The sequence below is a fragment of the Taeniopygia guttata genome, chromosome 2, assembly GCF_048771995.1.
Source record: "Taeniopygia guttata chromosome 2, bTaeGut7.mat, whole genome shotgun sequence".
In the NCBI taxonomy this organism is placed as follows: Eukaryota; Metazoa; Chordata; class Aves; order Passeriformes; family Estrildidae; genus Taeniopygia; species Taeniopygia guttata.
The window spans coordinates 21,074,156-21,083,795 of NC_133026.1; positions in this window are offsets into that span (position 1 = coordinate 21,074,156).

The following is a 9,640-nucleotide window of genomic DNA, read 5'->3' on the forward strand; positions in this document are numbered from 1 at the left end:
TGCAGAGCTGAAGCTTACTCTTACCAACACTGACTGTATTGCTTTCCCTACCACGTGCGTCCAGGACAGTAATTTACACTGGAATCCTCTCTTTACTGCCTCTCTCTCTGTTTATTTGAAGGGACAGTCTCTCCCACTCCTCCTGTGTTGTCATATTTTCAGTCAGTAATGGTGCTGTGATGGTAGGTCTGTAAGTGATCTGGAAGGTCCCCTGGGATCAGATTGCTGTTTAAGAATTGAGCCCTGTCAGTTTGCCTGCCCTGCCAAGAACTTGCTTTTATCTATGGTAATTGCTTTTAGAGCTGGATAGCAAAGAGGCTCTTCTCTGAGACTCCCATGCTTCATCTGTGCTTGTGGCAGACTAGTTTCACAGCTGCTCCAGCCCATTTAGGAGTCATTTTTCTTTCACCTAGTGGATATAAATCTGCTGCATTCTGCCTACAATTGTCCCTCTGCTTTGCTTTAGGACTTGTCCATTCAGCACTGCTTAATGATCCTGATCCTGCAATCCCTTGGTGTTTACCATAAGTTGGATGGGAGAGGGGTCAAGTTTGAGGCCAATTGATAGAAGTAGAAATGACTGCCCCTTTCAAGTCAAACGAGGGTGAGCAATTTCTGCTGGCTTGCTCAATCTAGGATGCAGCTGCAGGCCATGCTATTTAAAAGCAAATGTTTACAGTAGAGAAACAGTTTTCACAAGGCAAACAATTTTCTCTGGTTGTAACAGATTTTCTAGTTATTGATCAGCACAGCTACTCTTTGAAAGGGAAAGAAAGAGCTCACTGGGGTGAGCAGCAAAGTGGCAGAATTTACACTGTATTAATTTGTATGATACCAACTGTATACTCGATGGTATTGCTTCCAGTCATATAGCATAGCTGTAGAAATTTCAAGGCTGACTACTGTCACTTCCAGGGGCTATAGCAGCTGCTGGGGATTGCCGGGGTGAGGATTACTTGGATTCACCATTTTCTTGCATAATTCCTCAGTTACGAATTTCTAATAGGGACAAGAATCTGGCTATAAACTACTTCCTTTCTGTGTTGTGCACACCATGCAGAAATTGATGTAGCCATGGGAAAAGGGGAAAACTGACAGCTCTTCAAGAATAACTAATAACAAACAAGTAAACAGGATTTTCTCCTATTGAATGTCTGTGGGAGAACAGGACAAAAAACCCCTTTTTTGTTTACTATTTTACATTTACAAGGAGCTGCTTGAGTTTTTACATCTGTATAGTTTTTTTGTCTTTAGTCATGTGCCTGCTTTAGACAATATTTTGCATCATTAATTCCCCTGGTCCTGCAGGCTGCTGCATGTGGGAAGCCCTGTGCTCCCATGTGGAGCCTCACCATTTTTAATGGTGTGCTGTGTGGGCAAGTGCAGTTCTCCCTGGAGAGAAACTTTGAGCTTGAGGTGCATTAGTCAGTCTTGCCTTGTTTGTGTTGCACTTGCAGGCAAAAAAAAAAAAAAAAAAAAAAAAAAAAAAAAAAAAAGAGGTAGCAAAGAACTGAAAGCCACACATGCATCCTCATCCACATTCACGTCACGTGGAAATACACATGCACAAAAACAAAACAGACATTAAAAGGCTTTCTTGTATTTAATTTTTGTGTTCTCTAAATTATGAGCTGACAGTATCCCCTTGTATCCTGAAACAGCATTATCAATTGCAACATCTTACAGGGAGAGATTTTTCATTTTCCCATGTTTTGATTTCTGAGGTTAAAGCTACAGTTATTTTATATGTACATTTTAATTTTTTATTCATATTTGCTGTTGAATCACAGTTTTACATCCACATGAAGAAAGTCAAGGACAGTACTCTTTCAGCTGAAAACATTCTTTCTTCAAAAATCTGTCTGTTGTGTTCTTTGATTTATCGCCTTGTTGGACAAGATACCAAGTCTCATGCCACAATATTCCTGTTATGAATGGTAGTGTTTTTTTCTCCTCTCTCAGTGATAGATAAATCAGAAAAACTTCAGTTTTTAGAGGATAAGTTACAATTTCTGAATATTAAATTAATTATCTCAGACAGTGCACTTCAGACACTGTACCTGCCTATTTAATTGTCTTGCACAAGCTGTAAGTCTAAGTTCTTATATTGTTATGCAGATTATATAATTACCTGTGCAAAAGAATGTGAAAATTCTGCTTAGTGGAATCTCACCTCTTATTTGTACCAGTGACAGCAATCATACATGGAAGTCCATGTTTATAGAGAGATGATTTTCTGAGGAAAACAGATGGGACAAACTAAGAGATAATAGGCACATTTTATAAATTTGGGGTATATTTTTGTTTCATGATTGAAAATCTATCAGTTCAGAAATATTATTTTGGTATATTCAATGCAATTGTCTGTAACAGTTTGCTAGATATATGCAGACCCAGTTCCAGCTATTTGTGTTCTAACAACGTGGCTCCTTCTATTAAATTTAGGTGAATATTTCCAACTCAGAAGTAATTACATGCCAGAGTTTTGGACTCAGCCAGACTCAATGTGATTTTCCAGCCAGTGTCCCCCAAAACACTATCCAGGTGATGAAGATCCTGATCATAGCTTTCTTTCAGTCATATCACTTAGCCCAGGGACCTGGAGAAGTGGATGCCTCCCTTTACAAGGACACCTTTAATTGCTGGAAAATATGATGTTCTGTAAAACAACAGGGGACTTGTTGCTAATTTGTCTAAATTGCATTAAATAGTTACTATGTCTAGAGAAGAAGGAACTCAGGGGCTGTCTACTGCTCCATCAGTCTTGCTGTTGGGAGTACAACAGAAGCACTACATGGTAAGACAGCTCCAAAATATGTCTGCACAGAAAATAGAGTGGAGAGGAAAGAACCATAAAAAAACCTAAAGAAAAGCTTTGTCATTTCTTGCATCTGAACTTCATGAAATTCCTAATATTTAATAGAATGAAGACTGAGATATTCAAACAAGGACTAAGCAAATATTCTGAGCTGGATAAATATCTCTATGATGGAGATCACAAAAACAGCTGATGAAGCATCAAAGAAAGGTATGAATATATCTTTAGAACTGTTAGGACTGTTATACCTCTAGCCATTCTCCCACAGAAAGACCCTATTAAGTCAAGGTAAATTGTACCAACTGCCTCAAAGTGGTGCCTGTCTCTTCTAATTTTTTTGATACAGCAAGTTGAAGTTTAGTGTGATAGTGATAGTACTGACCTATTAAGGCTGAAACTGATAGGAGAATGCAGTTGTCACCTACAGCTTTGTTATTGCGGTGCAACAGAAATGTTCTTTTCTTGAACCATTCTTGCTTGAAAGTAAGTCAGCTGGCCCCCCCTTTCACTGTCTAATTAGATAACGTTGGTACATTTTGCTATAAGGATGCATTTTAAATGGGGTTCTTTTTAAAATGCATTTGTCAGCCTGAAGACACTACCAGAACAAATCAGTTATGCTTAGTGTTGCATTTGAACGGTACCTTTTAAATGGCTTTGAAAACAGAGTCACTCCTTGCTTTTAGTGGTTTATCACAACTCAGTACAACTTTGCAGTCTTTTGCTGAAACTGGCTCAGTTACTTTTCCCTTCTTAAATTTTTTGGTGTGAATTTCATGTTCATGCCAAATTTACAGACCTGGATATTTTCTTTTTTTTTTTTTTTTTTTTCTTTTTTCTAGTGGACATCCCAAATAGCAGCAGTGAGAATTCAGTGTTTGCTGCCCCAGTAATGTGACATTTAGTCAACCAGACAATGGAAGGAGAAGGTAGTTCAGACTCGTGCAGGGTGTTTGCTTGTCCTGCTCATGCTGCCTCAGAAAAAGCACTGCACTGCTCTGTGGCATTCATGACAAATCATTGGCTTTTCCTCACACAACTCTGCCAGGTCTGTCACTTGCTATAGGAAAGTGTTTTGCAAAGTTTGATTAAAAGTGTTGTAGATAGCTATATAGGAATGAGTTTAAAAAGCAGTTAAACATGATCTTGAAGAAGAGAATGGGCTACCTGTCTTAATTTAAGTGTTTACTTAAGCACTCTATTATAAACTCACATTCTCAATATCCATTATGTTTATTTTACTAAAAACTCTCTGCTAATATTCTCTTTTGCTTAATATTGAAAGTTGTTGGGTGATGATCAAGCCCTCCTGTTAAACTTTATAAAGCCAGGTAAATCCAGGACATGGCTTCTTTTCTATGTATCAAAACATGCAGCTATCTGAGGGTACAGGGTATTTCCATGTGTGTTTGAGTGACTTAGGATTTAGCATCTTGACTGATAGGAACATATTGTTCTAGTGCAGGCAGGACTTCAGGTTCAAAGAGGTATATTTTTGCAATCATGGTATAGCAGGTGTTAGGCTTTGCTTCCCTCATCCACTGAGAATTCAATTGTGTAAACTTTACACCTGAGTACTTGGACCATGAACAATTTATTTGAAGATGTCAGTCAAAGTCAGAATTACAAATACTTCCAAATGCACCTGCAATTGATTTTGCAGACACAGAAAAAAAACTGACTTTCAGTGCAGATGAAAGCACCCAAATTTTGTTCCTTAATTAAAATTTCAGGAGTTTTGTTGTTTCAGGTTTTTGGGTTGTTTTTTACATTTGCATAGGGTAGGAATAGGGGCAACAGAAGATTTTTAAAACTAAAGTTTTGGTGAAACATCCAGACAGGAATTATCACATAACATTATCTGTAGATTCACAACAGGTTTTTCTCAAGACTTGAGATTTAGATTCCAAATCTAGTGATACAATTTGCTCCCATACTTAGTTGACCCAGTAAGAAGCAGGTGAGGCTTACAGGGAATTTTTTTTGGCACAGAAATGTTAGTGAAAACAGCAGTAATTCCTCTACCAGCTGGATTGAGAGCCAGGAAAACCATGGGTCGAGACCAGGGTAAGGGGGCAAGGCAAAGCAGAGGTCAGAGCTCAGCTCTTTTGTCCTTCAGTTTGCAAGCTGTTGCAGCAGGAGAACATTCATTTTTCTCAGGCCATCAGTATGTTACCACTGAATTTTGGCACTGAAGCACCCAGGAATGTGCCTTTCTTCTCTAGGAAAACAGAATGGTGCAAACCTACAGAATATATCATTATTCTGATCTGCATTAAAGCAGCAAAGAGTAATTTGTCCAATATTTTCAGAGGACCTTGCTTTTGTGCAGCTGTCTCAAAGATGAGGTCTTTGGTCTAGGCTGCTGATAGCCCTACAGCTTTGATTGTGTACGCACGTGCTAGAAAATGTGGCAGATATGTGTTATGCTGTCCAAAACCCTGGTAATGGATTTGGATAAAACATTGTTATCTTTAAGGCTTGGAGTGTAGTTTAGTATCGCTGTGCACTGTTAAATAGCTCTCAGGTTTCAGATGAGAGCTGTCTGTATTTTGCCACGAGGCATGTGTTGCAAGAGCATGTAAATCAATCTGGCGTCTCACTGTAAGAAAGGTGCTTCATTTAAATTAAACTTATGCCCCTAGCATCTTTTAATGGCAGACTAATGAAACTGAGATGGTTTGTGTAACTGCGAGAGAAAATACAACCAAATGGTCTCACTTGTGATGTAAAAATGTAGACAGAATTTACTAATAGTAGCTAAAATATTAAATATATCAAGAAACTTCCTCTCCTGAAACAAATTGGCATTTTGGGTGCAATCCAGCTCATTCTAATGTGGATTTTCGAGACAAGACTGTTTCTTCATCCTGTCAGAATAGTCTCATTTTCTATTTCTTTGTAAAAAATGTCTGCATTTCAGATGTCTGAGAATCAGTGGATGACAACAAAGAGGATCTCCTGGGTACTTTAAACCAAAAGTTTAGTTTTTGCCTCCATAGCAGACCGAACACAATATTTACCTTTTCTAAATCTCTTGTTTTTAAATTAATTTATAAATTTTATCAGGAAGGGAAAGGGAAAGGGAAAGAGGGAATAGGAGGGGGAAGATGAGGGTGTGTGAGAGGGGGAGGGGAGTAAAAATGATTTCTGAAGCATTCTTGTTTAAAGCAAGATCATACTTGCAATATGCATGATACAAAATTAGTCTATATTTTTTAAGTCTTATTCATTATGCTTCTAAGTGCAGCCTTTAATGACAACATATTAAATAAATATTGGTAAATGCATGCTGAAAGAGACCTATGTATTCATTAACGTGAACTTGTTTAGGTCAGACACACAGACTTTATAATTGCTGTATTTATGAAGTTATAGTCAAAGTTATGAATTATATTTGTTTACTGATATTAAGATATTGTTCAATAGCAGTAGTCTCTGAATAGGCTGAACATTTCCAAAAACAGATTAATAGTTACATAAACAAAACAAAACAAAACAAAAAACCCCTGCAAGTGCCCTGCATCTAATAGATTCATCACAGACGATGGGTTTTAGAGATCCATGGGTTTTCCAGAGTAATGTTTTTTTCTTAATAAAATTTTGATTTTTTTTTGAGAGAAGAAGTCTTTACTTCAGAAATAAAAATATCAACATTTACAATTGACCACTGTTCATAGTGGTTTCTTAGAAATTAAATATTAAACTTGAAAAAGAATTTGAGGAAGCAAGACTGATGTTGTCTATATTACCTAGAACTTGGATATTTTGTCTCATAGTATGTGAAAATAATTATCTGGCAGAAAGAACATATCTTTTGCTGTTCAGTCATCTTGCTATATTTGACTCATCATGCTAAAATTTACAGATAGGTGCAAAATTCACAGGGGGATCGATTGTATATACTATGCTTACCTCAAGAACATATTTTTTTTAATTAATTCCCACATGAAAACCTAGACTAGACTAGTATCTAGACATAGAGAAAATATTAAGGTAATAAGGTGAGGGTGTGTTTCAGTAATTCTAAAAATGACATAAGAATCGCAGCAAACAATCAAAAGAAGCCAAGACCCCAAACTGATATGCAATACAGCAATGTAATTCCTGCATGCTTACATCTGCCATTATCAAACAGAAGTAGGCAGATGGAATTATCTCAGTTCTACAGTGGCATTGACTCAAGTATTATTTGACCATTCCTCCCTATCTTGTCTCTTCACAAAGGGTACTAAAAAACACAGAAACAGTTCTGAGAAGAGTTACAAGGAAGGTTGAAGGAAAATACAAAGAGACCCATGCTTTATTCATTAGTTTTTCAAATATTGTTTATTAAGGGTAAGATTAAAATATAGGATCCTAAGTTGTAGTAACTGGTTGTACATAGCTCTTCATCTGAAAAGGTAAAAATAGTGAACTTGAGCTACACAAACTTAGATTAAAAACAATATTCTGTTGTTTAACAGTTTAACAAGTGAGAGTAATTCTTCCCTCGAATATTTTATTAAGGGAAAGAGCAAAGTATCCACATCTTGACTGTAAGTCAAAGGGTGTGTTTATACTTGATCCACAGTCATTCATCCAAACTTTTGATTGTGATGTTACAATGTTGAGACAAAATTCTCTGCTCCATGAGGCCCATACTCTTGGAGTCCATTAATTGTTTTTGGTTGCTCTGCTTCAATGACAGCACTTAACACTTCTCTAGTACTCTCTACTGAGAGCTCTTAATATCTGTAAGACAACAACACATCTAGTGCTAGATACTGCATCAGGATTCTGGAAAACCAGTGTCCATGTGGACGGTGAGCTAGTTGTTTCACATTTCTGTACCTGAGATAACCTTGGGATGGGGACATGCATCGGTCCAAGGAGAGTGATTTTGCCATGGTTGCTGGTTCAACAGCAGCCCTTGGTTTTCAGCTGCTGTGCAGCTTATTAGCTAGAAAGTACCACTTAGTTCCCTCCTCCGCAAGGGTTTTAACAGAGCTTGGCCACTCTGTGTGTCTCTGCTCCTCTCCACCCTCTGTTTAGTCCCCCTTAGGCCATGTTGTGTGTGGGAATTAGGGTATGCTGACCACATGCCATCCAGGGAACAGCAACCGTATTATCCCCTATAATTTTCCTACTGTCATCTTTTCTCCCTCAGTCATCTTCCCAGAAAAGGCTTCAGATATGTTTGTTGGTTTACAATTGCACTTTCAATGGTGCCCACAGTAATAATTGTTCATATTGTTAATTTCTATGAACAGCATATGACCGCTGGTACTACCACAGTGGAAAATTCCAGTTGTAAAAAAGAATTAAATTTCAGCGCTGATCTGAAAAAACTGCATGAAATACCTTCAAATGCCTTGTTTTCATTATGTGTGTGCATCAATGTGCCAGAACTTGTATGCAGTTCATTAGCAAGCTGTTGGTTATCAGAGGTGGCGTCATACAGTTTGAAGATTAACACTTGCTAGAACTGAATTTGAAACATTTAGCTACAGTTTTGCTGATGTTTTTAATTGCAAAGAGAGCTATCTTGCTGTCAAGCTTTTTATTTTGCTTAGCCATGAAAGGACATCTTTTTTTAACACTTTTTAAAGACTCTGAAAGTGCTCTTCAACCACTAGCAATACTAATAAAGTCCAAATAGGAAATGTTTTTCAGCCTCCTTAGAAAAGTTTTCTTGATTGCCTTTTCCACATGGGGATTTACCCAAGCATATTCACCTGTTTTCAAACTGGAAAAACAAGAAAGTCAGATAGACTAGTTCTCATCTGGGATAGACATAAATGTTATGTGAATGGGGTCATGAAAGGGGAAGCTTATTCCCTGTCTCAGGTTTAAAAGTGAAAGTCACTCCATATGAAATAAGGGGGCCCAGCCTATCCTGCTCTTGTTATTCTGTTTCTGGTCATGCTCACCTCAGAATGACTGAAAATACAGTATTTTGGCCAGTGATCTGAGAGAAGAAGGTTGGGATGCAAATATTATCTCTGAATATATATATTTTTTTGTTTCCCACCAGCTTCCCCCCTGCCAGCAGAGGGGAGTTCATCTTTATGGAAGCACATCTATATTTTGCACAAAATTTGGCTTTGAGCAGTTGATATATTTATGACAGAAAGCCATTTTATCAGAAAAATTCCCACCAACTCCAATGTTAATCTTTTGGAGGGCATCAACAAGACTCAAATTCTATTGGGAATTCCACCAAAAAATATAAAAGTAGAGAGTTTAAAGCATATATTTTCAAATATTTTCTCTAATTTGAGAAAGAGCATTCATATCTCCCACTGCATTTTGTCTTGCTTTTGCTTTGTCTTGCTTCTATAAGCCACATTTCTTCTTCTTACTTTGAAATGTCATTATTTTTCTTCCTTTAGCTGCTCTAAGACAGCAGAGTGAAACATCTCCATATTTTGTAAAAGAATATATAAACTTTGTTACTTGAATCTTCCTGCCTGGTTCAAAATACTCTTTATATATGATTAAGTGTCTTAACAATTCTTTTGTTGCGTTAGGATGAAGTGGCAACTTTTATATGCAAAAGGTCAGATTAATCTTGCCATTTAAGATTTCCCAATTGTAGCTGTAGAGCATGAGAGCTCAGATAAAATTACTAATATAAGAGAGATGTGCATTACTGTTCTGTTGTATTTGAAGTGCAGGAAGGCTGACAGGATGGGTAGCACTTGTACAATGTAGGGATAAATATCAATATGTTCACCACTGTGTATCTTCAGCTGTGCACTCGCCTTCTGAAATGGGAATAGAAATTGTCATGTAAATAAATTTATTTTCTTTCAAAATAATTTATTTTTAACTTATGAT